This window comes from Rhodnius prolixus, unplaced genomic scaffold, assembly GCF_049639745.1.
Source record: "Rhodnius prolixus isolate KJV_2025 unplaced genomic scaffold, Rpr scaffold_3, whole genome shotgun sequence".
Lineage (NCBI taxonomy): Eukaryota > Metazoa > Arthropoda > Insecta > Hemiptera > Reduviidae > Rhodnius > Rhodnius prolixus.
This window is the reverse complement of record NW_027411603.1, coordinates 49,295,930-49,312,627: the sequence shown is the minus strand read 5'-3', so window position 1 is coordinate 49,312,627 and position 16,698 is coordinate 49,295,930. Positions and strand designations below refer to the sequence as shown.

At 36.6% G+C, this 16,698-nt stretch overlaps 1 protein-coding gene and 1 long non-coding RNA gene across 11 annotated transcripts in view; one reads left to right on the top strand and one right to left on the bottom strand.

Moving 5' to 3' along the window:
• The window catches only part of LOC141453404 (uncharacterized), a 40,206-nt gene extending 24,132 nt beyond the window's left edge, over nt 1-16,074 (bottom strand). For 2 of the 4 annotated variants that reach the window (XR_012457981.1, XR_012457978.1), the window contains exons 1-3: nt 15,902-16,074; nt 12,015-12,108; nt 7,310-7,520 (exon numbers count right to left, since the gene is read on the bottom strand). This is a non-coding gene — a long non-coding RNA (uncharacterized lncRNA). The remainder of the gene's footprint in view (nt 1-7,309; nt 7,521-12,014; nt 12,109-15,901) is intronic. The other 2 variants (XR_012457980.1, XR_012457979.1) reach the window with 2 other exon arrangements.
• Nucleotides 1-16,698, top strand: part of Lmpt (four and a half LIM domains protein limpet) — a 434,583-nt gene that overhangs the window by 337,774 nt on the left and 80,111 nt on the right. The gene's annotated exons all lie outside the window — the stretch shown is intronic.

Genomic DNA, 16,698 nt, shown 5'->3' with positions numbered 1-16,698 from the left:
CTATCAATCTCTCTGAGTTAGAAGTTGGTATAGCCAAAGTTAAATTCTGATGTTTACACAATTAGTGTATATTGACTAAACAAAACAATGTTACCGTTTAGCGTTACTAGAACCACACTCATGATGATATGCAACTACCACAGATACATCATCAACATTAATATGAATTTGCATTTCGTAAATTTCCGGTACAATTTGATTTCCCTGTTTCCGCTCATTTCCTCTAGTTTTTTTCACAAAATAGCCAAAAAATTGGTAACCCTCTATTTTTTTTAAAACTATAATTATTCAGTTAGGGGAAGAGATTAGCGCAGTGGTATTTGCGTATACTGGATTCCCACACAGGGATCCCCGGTTCGAATCCAGACGCTGACCAAGCTAGTTCCTAGCAGCTTCTTACAGCTCACGGAGTTTGGTGACTTAGTATAAAGAAGCTCTAATAACTGCAGAAGTTGAGCGCCCCGTCTTCCTTCAGCTCATTTCCGCCTAGAAAAACTGATCGCAGCACTTGCATTTCCACACATTTTGATTACTTATCATTAATATTTTGGATTTTTTTTTTTTTATCCTTTAATTGAAATTTACACCTGTACCTACAGGGTACAATAAGTAAATGCGATAAGTGTATATATAGATAGCGTGGCAGACGTGAATGACGGTCATCCAGGTGATGGCCACCATTAAGTCACCCAGTTGGTCACTGGGCCAACGGCGCCTCAGCCGTCTTCGAGGAGGATTGGAGGGTAGCCGTAGTTGAAGATAAGTTTGCAGCTAAAGGGTTAGGGGGATGAAATGAGAGAGTTTTTGATGAAAATTTTTATATCGGATTTTTGGCAAGTTCTTCGGAGATCGAGTGGAATTTGGAGATCTGTATGTATTGTGTGTGGGTTGCTAACATAGAATGGGAGCGTCTACTATGCGGCGGAGTAATTTTTGGATTGAAGTGTTTGTGCAGTATCTATTGATGTTGAATTTTTTTAGCTGTTCCGTGAAGTTCCGAGTCCGTAAGTCCATATTGGTGGTGAGAAGAGCTGTATAGAGTATTTTTAACTACGTATTACTTAGATTGCTCTGCATTCAGATTGGCTGACTTTATTTCTAAGCGGAATTAAGCACACCACATACTCATTTCATCTTTCCTGTTTGGTTAAATGGAAAGCGTATTTCCTTTGGCAGTTTTCTGCTCATGCTTTTCAGAAATACGTCAATCAGGGATATTTACTTTATTCTCTTCAGTAGTAAGGCCCAATTAGTTAGGGGAAACTTGGCTTTTTTTTACTTTAAAAAATGTTATGACGCTGTAGTTGTGACATCATTTAATCCATCACTTCCCTTTCCTCTTGTTTAAACATACCAATAATAAATTTATTTATTTTTATTTTATATTTATTTTAATGGTAGAAGTTATCATTGATTTAAGGAGCAGTTACAATCTTCTTTCTAATTCTTTTTCTGTTTGCTCTTCACCCCTTAATCTTTTTAAAACAGAGAATTCTCCAAGTGTTATTAACGAACTAATATTAGAGAAGATATTTCTGTAACTAGAAACAGTTTCAGTAGAGAGAGAGAATAAGAAGAATCATGTATTGAAGAGATAGAACAGATTTGTTTTGTAGAAGTCGGGATGACAGCGCCGAATTATGCTCTTCCCTCTCCATCCCTCGTCCAAGTTCTTGCCTTGACCTGTTTGGCAAGAATAATGCATTTTTTTTGTACGTTAACCATTCTACCATAATTTGTCATTTGTACATTAAGGTGCGAACTGGTATCTAAAAATATTTGTAGAAGTTAATAAAAAAAAAAAATTGTCTAAAAGTTTTATTTGAGAAAGAAAAATGGATTTTTCCATGATATGGGGCGGGGAAAAAAAACTTTTCCAGGAAATAAGAAAATTTAAACATATTTCCTTTTTGTAAAATTGCTGGAAAAATATGTGGTGTGAATTCTTAAACAGCTGTACTTCTGTATGTTCTTCGTCTTCTTCTTCTCTTTGGCTTTAAATGCTTAGCAGGATCTTGGGGCTTCCAAGGATTTTACAGTCTTCTCTATCTTCTAGTATTATTTTCCCTACTTTTCCAACTCCAATCGTGACTAAATCCTGTAACAAGATCCACCTTAGACTAGGTCTTGCCTTCTTTCGCCCTTGGGGCTTCCAAGAAAGCGAGGATTGGACAGTCTTCTCTATCTTCTAGTATTATTTTCCCTACTTGAAGTGGCTTTTTCCTGTCTATCGCCGCCAATATTTTTTGGCTTCTTTCCTTCTTCAAGTCATCCAGTCTCAAAGGCCTTCCTATATTTTTCAACTCCTTAAGTTTAAATCCTCGATACATTCCCGTAATACCAGATCTCGCTCATCCGATCTCTATATTCCCTCTCACTGTACCTCTTCCTTTGACAAGTCCTTCCTGATACGTGCTACCTCTCTCTGGAACTCCTTGCCATCATCTGTCCGCCATGCTCCTATTCATCTTTAAATCCCGTCTATTCAGTTATCTTCTTTCTATCCAGCTTCCTCCGAAATTCTAATTGTTTTAATTTATTTCCTTAATTTCTGCTGTTATTTTTATTTTCACTTTTTGTAAATACTTATTTATTTATTTATTTTCTGTTTAATCACAGGCCAAACTGTTAAGGCCTCTATTTGTACCTGTATTTATTCTTAGGGGACAATTGTCCCAGAATAATAAATTTCTTTTCTATTCTATTCTATTCTACTTTCAACTCCAATCATGACTAAATCCTGTACCAAGATCCAACTTAGACCAGGTCTTGCCTTCTTTCGACCTTGTCTCTCTCTCCCTTACTTTGCCTTAGACCTCGATCACGCTTGATCCTGTGCCGATATTCTGGGCCATCTCATCCTTTCTTGTATCATCATTCCTCCCAAGTCCTGGTCCTTGTAAAAAAAAAACTTAAATTCCTGTTTTTTTTCATTTCTTCTTCTAATCTGGAAAATGATCTCCGTTCTTTGGTTAAGTTGTTTATTTTTATCAAAAGATCTTTCTTTCCCTCAAGTAGCTCAGCTTCTGTGCTCAATCGCCTTGATCACGTTTCTCGTTTCAGTACCGTATGTAGCAATCTTTTCTCAGCACTTCTTCTTGTATATTAAAGCCAAAATTAATATTCGCTTCGAAATTAAACGGCTCTTAAAATTAAGCTCATGATCATTCTGTTCACTTCTAGTAGTCACCTGTTAGACGGATTTTTTTTTTCCAAAAAGGTTTTCCCAATTTTCTCTTTTTCTCAATTTTCTCTTAGTTCTTTTTTAGATCAAAAGTTTCTATCTGTATAATAGTTCTGTCAAAATTGGTTTTGGGCATTTGGAGATATGTTAAAATGTTCCTGCGTCATCAACTCCAAACTTATAGTAACCAGGAAGTCAGTGTTAGCCTCAAATTGCTTTTTTTCGTGGTCTTTTTCCGCTGTGAGAACCCCACAAGTAATAATTGGAAAAACAAAGAAAAGCCAAGACCAAATTAGTTTTGCAGTTTTTTAATGTATTAAGCGTGAAAAGAAGTTGAAATTAGCCTAAAATCTCGGGCAATTATTTTAGCCTGAGCTAATTTCAGACAGAATAGCATGTATTAGGGGAGTTCTCTATATTACACCATAATCTAAATGCATATCTCGGTCGGGAAGAAGGAGGGTGAGCGGGGGCACCATCCGTGGCAACAATTAATCATTCTACAGTGCTGCTGTCTGTGGCGGCCTAAGGGAAATAAAAATAACCTCTTTTCATAACCATCAATTCCAATTTTTGCAAGAATCTAGATCCAATGTATCGACAGTTCGTATTGCTTGAGATGTCTGGGATTTTGTCCCCATTTCCTGTTTAGTTTTGCGAGAGGAGGGAATAAAATAAAAAAAACCATAAGTAGAAGAGAATAGAATAGAAATTTATTATTCTGGCACAATTGTCCCCTAAGAATAAACACAGGTACAAATAGAGGCCTTAATAGTTTGGACTGTGATTAAACAGTAAATATACGTAAGTAATTACAAAAAGTGAAAATAAAAATACCAGCAGAAATTAAGGAAATAAATTAAAACAATTAGAATTTCGGAGGAAGCTGGATAGAAAGGAGATAACTGAATAGACGGGATTTAAAGATGGATAGGGTAGGAGCTTGGCGGACAGATGATGGCAAGGAGTTCCAGAGAGAGGTAGCACGTATAAGGAAGGATTTGTCAAAGGATGAGGTACGGTGAGAGGAAATGTAGAGATCGGATGAGCGAGATCTGGTATTACGGGAATGTATCGAGGATTTAAACTTAAGGAGTTGGAAAAATATAGGAAGGCCTTTGAGACTGGATGACTTGAAGAAGGAAAGAAGCCAAAAGATATTGGCGGCGATAGACAGGAAAAAGCCACTTCAACTCATCGTAGCAGAGCGAAATGCAGAGAGTCTCTGGAAATGCTGAAAATAAATCTTATAAAGCAGTTCATGAGAGGCGCTTGAGCTTAGCTTCAATATCACCAGAAAGATCGGCCATACACTGAGGCAACCATAGTCGAAATGGGAGGAATATAAGAGAGGAAACTAGGAGTTGCCGGGTCTTAATTGGTGACGGGAACTATTAAACTGCTTTAGGATGTGGACGAAGCGACGAGAGAAATTAGAAAGAAATAAATTCGAGCTGGAATTATGGATGAATTATCGAGATAGTAACAATCGACATGCTTACAAAAAAATAAGTTTTGGGCAGGTTCATAGATCGATATTTACACGACTATTGATCATTTTTAATTTCTTTTGTAAAAAATCACTTTCAATAAATGTGTAAATAATATTCAGCTAAATTTAAAAGCAAATCTTGTTTTGCATTCAACTTGATGAACTCTTGAACAGTAACTTGAACTACTTCCGGTGGCGAGCTTTTCCTCCATATGTTTTACAGTTAGGTCCCTTCTAAACATAAAAGCTTCAACTTCCTTGGGATTTCTGAGTTTTTGACTTATTTTGTTGAATATACCTATTCAATCTCTGATCCACCATATCTGGTGTTCTGTTGTTAGGGGCTGAAATCGAAAATACGCCCAACTTGGATAACGCCATTATTTTGTCACCCGTACATTTTTTTTTATAGAAAGGTGCGTCATTTCCTAGTGGGATTTGATTTTATGAAAATTATCCAAAATTGATTCTTAAATTTTTTATCGATTTATCGATTAGCGTTGAATCTATCTCAGATTCACAGACCAGAGGTGATGTGCAGAAAATATCAGAAAACTTTCAAAAAAAAAAAAAAAACCATTCTATAGCATTATATATTTCCGGTTGTCTCAAATCGATATTCCAATTCGAAATTCTCGTCGAGGTTAAACAATTACCCCTTAGGATTGATTCTGACAATCACTTTTTTGATTAAAATCAATAATAATTCGATTTTCTCCTTCAATGATTTCTTCAAGTCATATCAGTTAACTCAGTCCGGAAGTTAACTTTTACGTTACGCCTACCTTTTTTTGCTTAAGAATTTTCATCAGAGAATATTGATATTATATTGCTTCTTAAATTTTTTTATCGATTTATCGATTACCGTTGAATTTATCTAAGATTCACAGACCAGAGGTGATGTGCACAGTACCTTTAAAGGGAAGCTGTGTCGTCGCACAATCTTCAACACAAGCGTAGTATTATTTTGAATTACATTGATATTGGCTTCAAAATATTGGCCATGAAAATTTAATTCGTAAGTTAAAGTCAAAATTAATAAACCAAACGGATCTCATGGAACACCAAAATTTTTAGTTCAAATTCATGATGTCATATTTTGTTTTTGGATCATTTTAATGTTGATGTATTTTTTTTTTAAATTTTAATTTGACACTCATCTTGTCAACATACCACTCTTATGAGATATGTCTAAATTTGTAAATATGACACACCTTTCTGACATGTTAGATATAATTACAATTATAAATCGTCTAAGTAAATATATTGGGCAAAATATCAGCAATAAGCAAGGAATGTTTGTGCCAATTTCTGGATTCAGTAATCACAGATATACTGGTAAAGTATGCCTACTAGATATTTGGCTCCTTCCGCCCACAACATCTAATTAAGTAGCTAGACGTAAAGCCCACCAGTAAAAATTAGGCATTACTACTTTTCTTTACTGTATATTTTAGCCAGGAAATCTTTTGTCCTGCAGGATATCCTTCCTGATCCACTAGAAACCCCCATAATCTACCATCAAGTTGTTCCACGTCGGGCAATTGCTGGCTCTCCAAGATTACAGGAGGTTTTAAGGGTCCAATTGTAGACAACGCCTGAGCGTTCTCCTTGTCTTCTATCGAGACATATCCAGGCATCAAGCATAGTTTCACGGTTACTCTTCAGCGTCAGGGGAATCGAGTACCTTCTCCTGAGAGTTAAAGCTCGTAGATTAAAGCTTAACCCTTGAGCGCATCATGTTCTTTTTCAGTAAATTTTGACCTCATTTTATAATCTACCACTAACAGGTAGTAAAAGCATTCAATGTTACATCAACTAAGTCTGTTTCAAGTACATCAATAATCAGTCAATCAACACTTAATCCTAGAATAGCTCTTGCTAAGCGACTGAAAATTGTTATTTCAATTCTAGCCAAGGGATATTTGATCACTGAATGGGGCAAAAAATAAAAAACCTATACACGAATAATTTTAGACTATTTCACATATTTCCCGCCTCCACAAATGAGTGAGTGAGATGGAGAATGTTTGGGGCGTGTAGAGAGAGACAGAGAGCGAGCGAGTTCTTAAGGCGGCACAGATTGCAGCCAGAACCTCTATATTTACCTTGGTGAGTGAATCTTGATCTATTGCCAGCAAACTTGAATATCAGACCATCTACTGCTCTGTATATGAATTTAAAATATTTTATAAGTCTCTACTCAGATGCACCTAAATTTTCTTTGTATTATACAGATTTAATACAAATTATAATCATCGTCTTAATTGCACATTATATCGTATGGTTGTGCAACACTTGATTGAAGTCAAGTGCCACGATAGCCGAGCGGTTATAGGCCCCCAATGCTAAGATGTATTGTTGGTTTAGTGGGTTCGTTTCCCCCGGTTTAGGCCTTGGATTTTATTTAATGTTTAATATGAGAAATTTATAGTAAAGTATGTTTGCTAGTCGCCTCCATTCACGACACCTAATTTGGTAGTTGGACGTAAAGCCCGCCTTAAATTACTCTACTTCTTTTCGGGAAGTAAAAGAAATACGACATGATTCATCCATTTCCTGAAAAAATAGAGAAACTGCGTTGCTGTAGTAATGTAACAAATAGAAAATACAAGGATTTTTGCAGACTCTACTTGATGAATGACTCAGCCAGATGTACGATTATGTTGTAGCCGAATCTTCACAGCATCTCCAATGTTAATCACTCTATCACCATCATTCCGCTCGCTCTGATTTCTTTTTCTTTTTTGTTCCGGCTCTTTCTTCCCGTCTTTATCTGTACTTCCTTTTGTTCTTCTTTTGATAGCACTTAATATGTTTCAACCAGTATGTCATTCTTTACTACTGAAAAAAAAAATAATTAAACTATATTATTGCCAGTCTAAGGTAGATAAACCCTTGTGAACCCTCTTCATCGTCTTAAAACTATGGATTGTAACAAACAGCAGAAGGTTAATTAAATTAATACCATTAATACAGATTCACTGTATCGTAAGCAGTGGATTTTGAAAGTCTAACTCATAATTTCGTTCTTTGCAGTAATACTAGACGAGAATTCCTTATTTTTCCATTAATTTTCCAGTCGTAACTTCAAATACAGTCTACCCTGTGAGTACAATCCACGACTGGCTTATTTCTTAATACAAAGAAGCAGAAATCTCAATCTTTGCAGTCAAAGTAGACAAGAATTCCTTATTTTTCAGTTTATTTTGCACACGTAACTTCAAATTAGGGCTACCCTTTGTGTACAGTCCACGACTGGCTAATTTATTAATAGACAGCAGCAGAAATCTCAATCTTTGCTGTTAGACTAGAAGACAATTCCCTATTTTTCCATTCACTTTGCACACGTAACTTCAAATTAGGGCTACCCTTTGTGTACAGTCCACGACTGGCTTATTTATTAATACACAGCAGCAGAAATCTCAATCTTTGCTGTTAGACTAGAAGACAATTCCCTATTTTTCCATTCACTTTGCACACGTAACTTCAAATTAGGGCTACCCTTTGGGTACAATCCACGCCTGGCTTATTTATTAATAAAAGAAGCTGAAATCTCAATCTTTGCAGTCAAAGTAGACAAGAATTCCTTATTTTTCAGTTTATTTTGCACACGTAACTTCAAATTAGGGCTACCCTTTGTGTACAGTCCACGACTGGCTTATTTATTAATACACAGCAGTAGAAATCTCAATCTTTGCTGTTAGACTAGAAGACAATTCCCTATTTTTCCATTCACTTTGCACACGTAACTTCAAATTAGGGCTACCCTTTGGGTACAATCCACGCCTGGCTTATTTATTAATAAAAGAAGCTGAAATCTCAATCTTTGCAGTCAAAGTAGACAAGAATTCCTTATTTTTCAGTTTATTTTGCACACGTAACTCAAAATTCAGGCTACCTTGTGTACTCATTACACCTCTGACTTAATTATTATTAATATACTGCAGCAGAAATATTGTGATGTCTTAAATATTGATACACTCAGCGCAAATCAGTTACTTCCGTTCAAAACTAATAAGGAATGAAAATAAGGAATTCTTGTCTAGTTGGGCCGGAAATGCCGGGATAATATTAATTAATAACGAAGCCAGAGGTGGAATGTACACACTATAAAACCATAAAACATGAACGCAATAATGTCTTTACCTGCTGCTGTAGGAGAAGGTTAAAAAGGATAAATGGTAATAATAACCCTTTTCCTTTAATTACTAATTAAATAACCAATTAATAACTTGAAAAAGTGGGCGCTGCAATGCGACATAGTTAGAAAACGTTAACCCTGAATTCCTGTAGAAATCATTCTCAAAACCTAAATTTAAAGTTGAAGTTCAACAAAAGGCTAACAAAAAATGCACGTTCGAAGAAAATTGCTTAGGAGGAAGACGTACAAAAGAGCGGGAAGGAAGGTGATAATTGGTCCCAGTTCAGGAAAAAGGATACGTCAGCCCTATTGTGTCCCTTAAAAAAAGAGCGATTTCCAACTAACAGAGTAATAATTTCCTTTATCAAACCTTCTTAGAATTCTAAATCTGTACTTTATTCTCAGGAAAGATTTTTCCCAAAATAGCCAGCAGAGTTCAGGCAATGGAAAATGCCTGTAAAAGATACTGTAATTACCCACTTTTAGGCGACAAGAAGACTTGGAGGAAGACTTGGAAAATGTGTAAGTGAATGTGTATAAAAAAAATGGGCTCGAACCCATCTCTCTGTTTCTGCAAATAGTTTAAATAGTTTTGTTTGACTGGGATACCCCTGTGGAGATCTCTAAAAGAAAAACAAATAAACAGGAGATGCTGCTTAAATAAGTTAAGTTTCTTAATGACATAGCATATTAATCAGCCCTTAGTTACCTTAATTATAGCAAAAAAGGGATAAAAGGGTTTGCGGAGGGAGACAGGTAGAGAAAAGGGATGCCCCCACTGTCCCTAAATGTAATCGTGTAATGTCGCAAAAGAATCTGTATAGTTTTTTTTTTTTTTAATTTGTTTAGGTTGGCATTGCTGGATCACTTTGAATGTTATCCGGTCATAGTACAGCATGCTTATTGTGTCCCTGAACGGTTTCAGACATTCATCCATCAGCAGAGATAGATTACTTAGTTTGGTGTAAAGATTTCTGTCTTGTACATTACATGATGCCCAGAAACATACAGAACCCAGAAAAACAATTCCTAGGTTTCATTAATTTTAGAATTGGTACTTTTACAAAATGTTTTTTGCACGATTCAGATACATTTTAAATAACGCAACTACACACCCATACAAGCTTAGCAAAGTATAGCGCGTACGTGAAGTTGAAATCTGTTCATCAAATTGATTAATACCTCTAATGATGGATGAATATCAAAAAACCAGACAGGGATACAATAAAAATACTGCTACAACGGATGAAATAAATGATATTAAAGAATTACTTTAGGAAATCGAAGTGTTTCCGGCTCACAGCCATCTCGTTAAAGAACCTGCAGGAGTGTTAAAGGCACAGCACGTGGAACCAAAGACGTGGAATACCTGGAATTCCCCACTGCTACGAGGGTCGTTTGAAAAGTCCGTGCAAAAATAAAAACTACTTAATTTTTTGGGGTAAACCTTTTTTATGTTTCAACATAGTCTCCTTTTAGGCTTATACACTTCGTCCAACGCTGCTCTAGTTTGTTGATCCCTTCCGAATAATAGGATTTGTCCAAGTCTGAAAAATAGCCATTCGTTTCTGCAATCACCACCTCGTTTGAATAAAATCTTTTTCCCGCCAGCCATTTCATATTGGGGAACAAATAGTAGTCCGAGGGAGCCAAGTCTGGAGAATAGGAGAATAGGAATAGGAACCCTATTTCCATTAATTTTGCGACCACAACTGCTGAGGTGTGAGCTGGTGCGTTGTCGTGATGGAAAAGGACTTTTTTGTGGGCCAATCGTGGGCGTTTTTCTTGCAGCTCGGTTTTCAAACGGTCCAATAACGATGAATAATATGCACCTGTAATAGTTTTACCCTTTTCCAGATAGACGATGAGGATTATTCCTTGCGAATCCCAAAAAATAGTCGCCATAATCTTTCCGGCCGAAGGAACGGTCTTCGCCTTTTTTGGTGCAGATTCCCCCTTGGTAACCCATTGTTTAGATTGTTCTTTGGTCTCAGGAGTGTAGTGATGTATCCATGTTTCATCCATAGTGACGAAACGACGCTTAAAGTCCTGCGGATTCTTCTGGAACAGCTGCAAACCGTCCTTGCAACACTTCACACGATTTCCTTTTTGGTCAAGCGTGAGCAATCGCGGCACCCATCTTGCGGATAGCTTTGTCATGTCCAAATGTTGATGCAAAATATTATATACCCGTTCATTCGAGATGCCCACAGCACTAGCAATCTCACGCACCCTTCACTCTTCTGTCATCCATCACCATATCATGGATTTTATCAATAATTTCTGGAGTAGTAACCTCAACAGGGCGTCCAGAACGTTCAGCGTCACTTGTGCCCATATGGCCACTCTGAAAATTTTGAAACCACTTATAAACTGTTCTAATCGAAGGTGCAGAGTCGCCATAATGTTTATCAAGCTTCTCTTTAGTCTCCTGAGGCGTTTTGCCTTTCATAAAGTAGTGTTTAATCAACACACAAAATTCTTTTTCGTCCATTTTTTGAAAATCACTCGACTTCCTCGATTCAAACGAATGCCAAACACAAAGAAATAGACCGATCTGGCTGAAACTTGGTGTGTGTTCTTCCAAGAGATGCTACTAACTAAACATAACCTCGATACGCGCCAGTAGTGCTATCTCTCTGACTTTGCACGGACTTTTCAAACGACCCTCGTAAATGCCTCGCTATCTTTTTCTTGGGGGTGGGGTAAATTCGATGCATTTTCCAGTCAGCTTTTCCTTTTTTTTTTTTTGTCATTCTTGGCAATGACCTGCTTCCTCCAGTTCAGGAACTTCGAAATCCATAACAGGATTGACTCTCCAAAAGAGCTGGTTTTGTCAATGGTGTGTTCCGTTATCTGCAATTCGTTTCTTCGAAACTGGAGAAACTCTCCTCTTCATCAGCTGTTACTTATCAGGTTTCAAGAATAATGGATTTCATTTCTGTCTTCTTAGATCAAACTATTTTCACAAATCGATTAGCCAATTACCATTCTAGATGGCCGGCCCCTCTTATACAAAATACAAACATCTGTTGTTATTTATTTACGCAACAAATTTTTTTTTTTTTGTTTTACTTTATATAAATGTAAACAAAGAGAGAGAGATAGAAAGTGTTTGAAGTTGGAAGGACCAGTAAAATTAATGTGAAACCATATTTCTAGGACCTAAACCTTGTAAACGCAAGTTTTATTACCTTACCAGCTGTTCTTATGGGCGGCCATAATTCTACCACTAACACATGGGATTGTCTTTTATTCTTGTTATATGTCCACCAACCCCGTCACGTTCTGCAACATAAAGATATATTTATGTATTCCTTTTCTCGCGCGTATCCAGTAGTAATAATATACTAATGGAAAATATGTCGCTTCAAACTCTTTAAATGCAATACATATTGATTATGTATTTAAGTGGTTCAAATCGGTACATAGTATTCAGCTAAACATTGTATGAAGCGGGGTGTTCCTCAAGAAAGCATCTTAGGACCTATCCTATATGTTATATACACAGCAGACATTCCAATCCATCCTGAAACTGTCCTTCTAACTTATGCAGACGATACCGCAATACTTTCTCCTCACATTGATCCGGTAACTTCACACAGAAACCTTCAAACTCAACTCTTCTCTCTTGAGGAATAGTTCAAGAAAATGGAAAATCAAGTTAAATGAAACAAAATCTCAAAATATTACTTTTACTCTCCGCCGGATCGCTCTTCCTCCGGATCTTCTATGACTCAATTCCAATTCCTCCTGCCAATGTAGTCCCCGTTATCTTGGGCTTTATTTAGACAAAAGACTGACTTGGAACCCGCACACACAACTTAAACGAACTGAAGTTAACTGGCGTTATCGACTGCTTAAAAGACTAACTAGACCAACGTTCAAAACTTTCACTTAATAACAAACGACTGATTCACAATTCTATACTAAAACCCATCTGGACTGGCGGAATTGAACTATGGGGTTCAACGAAACGCTCCAATCTTCACAGAATTCAATCTAAAATTCTCCGCACTATCGTTAAACGGCTCCATTTTACGTTTCAAATCTAACCATCCACACAGACCTGGAAATTCCGTTTGTAGGCCCAGGTTACACGAACTCGCTACAAAAGTTTTCATCCAGAACTTTATCACTCTCATTCCAATCCTCTTGTCCACCACCATTTATCATCTCATCACCATCCAGATCATCCTCCCAGACGATTAAATTCAGCCAGTGGCCTCGCGATTTTCTCTATTCTGAAGAGAGTAGCTAATCCTGGGAGACGACTTAGGGAGTGTTATCACTGGGTAACTTCTCCCCTCAATTAGTGAGTTTGTAGTGGTCAGTTATTGCCATTGTTACTTATGGCGTATCTAGGCGCTGGTGTAACTTAACAAACAAATAAAAAAACAACTCTTATTTGTGCAGTTTTTGACGATCAACCCTTATACAACTGTCCTACCGGGGCAGTTTTAATCACAATTCTTCTATTTACATTACAACCAATTATCTGCAACACAACAATGCGAAAGTCTATGTACTGGAAGACTTAAGGGTTCAATACAAGTCCATTATCTAAGTAAACGCACTTAGAAGAAGTGCAGGTTCTTTTTTTTTTACAAAATACGAACAACATAATTAGATTCTGTTGCATAATTCTGGTTTGCGTCAAGAAAAAATAGAAAAAAGAAGATTAAAGAAGTTGCGTAGAAGAAAAGAGACATTAACAGAACGGAAGACTTTAAGAAGGAAGTGACCGTTGAGAGGAAATAGGTTGCTAAATTATGGTGTCAGTCTGAGACTGGTCTTTGGGTTCAGTGTCTTCCCCTTCGCACTCCGAATCTCCCTAAGTCTCAATACAGGCCCCTTCTCCCCAAAAAAGTGGGTGAAATAAGCCCCAAGTAGAAGGAAACACATTCAGTATAAAATTGGGCTGATTTTTTGGGGCAGCAATGTTTAGCCCTCGTCCAAGTTTTCCTCTCCTGTTTCCTGCCTTTTCCTTTCTACGTCAGAGATAAATTGATATTATTTATATATCTAGCTCCTGGTAGAGACTTCCGGGACATACACACGGCTCAGTATTTTATACTCCAGTCTATGTTTGTCTTAATATCCGCAATGCGCTCTGTCTAACTGCACACTCTCCTGGACAAATGCTAGTTTAATGGGCGTTGCTGTTCTCTATACAGTGTTGCGTAGGCATGCACATTAAGTTATAGGCACTGTGTATTGGCTTATAACATGGGCTAATAATAGTTCTGCATTATGTTACTAGCGGACCAATTGCCCGCGCTGTAATAAGGCTGGCTTGACGCTAGCTTTTTATACTTTATAAAAGTATATGAAGTCAGAGCTTAATTTTAAGTAAAACTTTTTTCATACTCTTTTTACTACTTTGGCTAGAAGTATGCAATCTTTTTTTGTAATTTTTCCCATTGAATTTTACTCAAAGAAAACCATGTTTAAAGGTTACCTTGGTTTTCTGGAAAATCGTCTAAAAGTGTGTTTGTGTATTCTAATTGTGAAAACAGAACAGAAAACTCGGAAACTTCTTATTTAATTTTTACCGTAAGTCATCAGGTAGCACGATAGCACGAACGGTTAGAGCAGTGATTCTCAATCTTTTTGTTCTTGTCGCGGCGGCACACTTTTAACAATTTCATTATTTGGTGCGGTACACTAACAATAAGTTTAAAAGTATTTTTACTTATCCTATAATACACTGTGTAAAATAGTTTATGTTTATTTTCAATATAAAATAAAATAATATATACTCCAAAAAACAACAGTATATGTTTATTAAGGGATCAATTACAAGTTAATAATAAGAATACTTTTAATGAGAAATTTGAGCTTGATGTTATTTACAGCTTATATTTGGTCGTATAAATGATAATGCTACTCTCATGTCGTCCTCTACAATTTAATATATAATTTTTATTTTGTATACATTTCTAAAATTTGGGCGGCACACTTCAAAACTTTCGCGGCACTTTTGCGTGCCACGGCACAGTGGTTCGAGAATCACTGGGTTAGATAGATAGATTAAACCAGGGCGGCCTCAAGGCCTACGCCATTGTGACCCCTTTGGATCTATAGTGGCTCCCCCCACTCTAAAGATCGCCCTCCAGACCTGTCCGTTTAATCAGACTCTTAATTCTGTGGAGAAACAACTCCTGGGTAAAGCTCTCAAGACCTTGGTTTTTTCTCACCGAGAAGTAACATCCTTAGCCCAGACAAGCCCCTCCACACTGACAACACGTGCATTACCGTATTACTCCTCCTCCTCCTGACAGAACCTGCAACAAAGGCTATCATCTGCCAGGCCCATGCGATGCATGTGCTTCCTGAGCCTGCAGTGGCCAGATAATAGACCTACAATCATCCTTTTGCCCTAGCAAAAGTTCGTGACCGGAAGTGTGTGGTTTAATTGAAATTTAGCATTTTTGTCGTTTTCTCGTTTAAGGCACCAGCAATTTCCCTTATAATTGGTTCCTGTACTCCAGCACAGAAACAATTGAGTAGTTACTTTGATTTAAAAATAATTACTACGATGTATTGAGCTGCAGTGCTCACATTACTTCGTTTTTTTTACCATATAATGTATTTCCTGTAAATATTCAGTTACAGAATATTTCAGGAATATGTGACTTATAATTTAATTGACTTTTTAAGAAGGAAGTGCAGCGAACGTTTCAAACTAAGATAATTTTATTTAAAACAACATTCACCGGAAATCTTTAATAAATCAAATCAATTGACGAACTAAAGGGCCACAATTTTGTTACTTATAACGTATTTAGTATTAATTAACACAATTAATAAAAGAAACTATTTTATTATTTTACTATGAACTACTTTAATAAATGTAGAGGATAAAACTGTCTGGATTTTAAGAATACAATTATTATTATTTACGATTTATTATTATTATTATTTTTATTATTCTTTAATACAGGATTCGCTCTTAGATCGTACACACATCCTGTAAGACAAAAAATATTTTTTTATTAAACTTATGTCTCCGTTTCTTTGATTTATTACAGTAATAAAAATCTCAAACATGTTTTATTCTATTTCATTAGTAACTCACCAAAGTAAATTCTCCATTTTGTTACTTGTGAGTAAAAATAGGCATTGTCGTGAGTAATTTGTATGTATGTACAGATTTCTAAAACTAAACAGCTCCATAAAGAGAGAAATTGTCAGCCTAGAATATGTATCTCTCTGTCTGTGGGAATAAAAACAAAGAATATAATTGTTTAAATTTATGTGTATCCATGGTTACAATAAATTAATTAATAATTCGCAAAGAGGAAGGTGCAGAAAGATTTGTTATCTAAGATTTGTTAATTTTGTACAATATGTGCGAAGTATTGTTTAAGGCAGAGTGATGTTGGCAACTGTTTTCTAAAAATTTGAATCATTGTTGCTTATCTTCTTATAGTTTATTTTGAGATTCAAGAAGCAGAGGGATATTTAAAGATATCCAGGGTGAGAATTGGTTCGGCTCGGAAGTTATTTCATTTATTAAATGGAGGCCTTCCTTCCAAAACAGGAAGTGAAGAAAACAAATGGCCCGTATTTTTTCTTTTAATGTCAGTATGCAGATAAGCGCAGCTTATCTAGGTGTTGAAAGTTAAGACTAAGCACGGTCGGGTAAGCTTATTATTATGCTGGTACTTTTGCTTCAGTTCTTCCTGTAGACGCTTTTGTCATAGTAAACCCTTGTACAGTTGGCCCCTGTTCATCTAGAATCGGTAGCGGTTTAGGTAATCTAGAATAGAATTGAATAGAAAAATCGGGACGGGACCCACGCCCCACGGCACCGGCAGCCACAGGAGACTTATTGTGCCCTCCTCTTTGGATCTAGTAGATGAAACCTCCTCC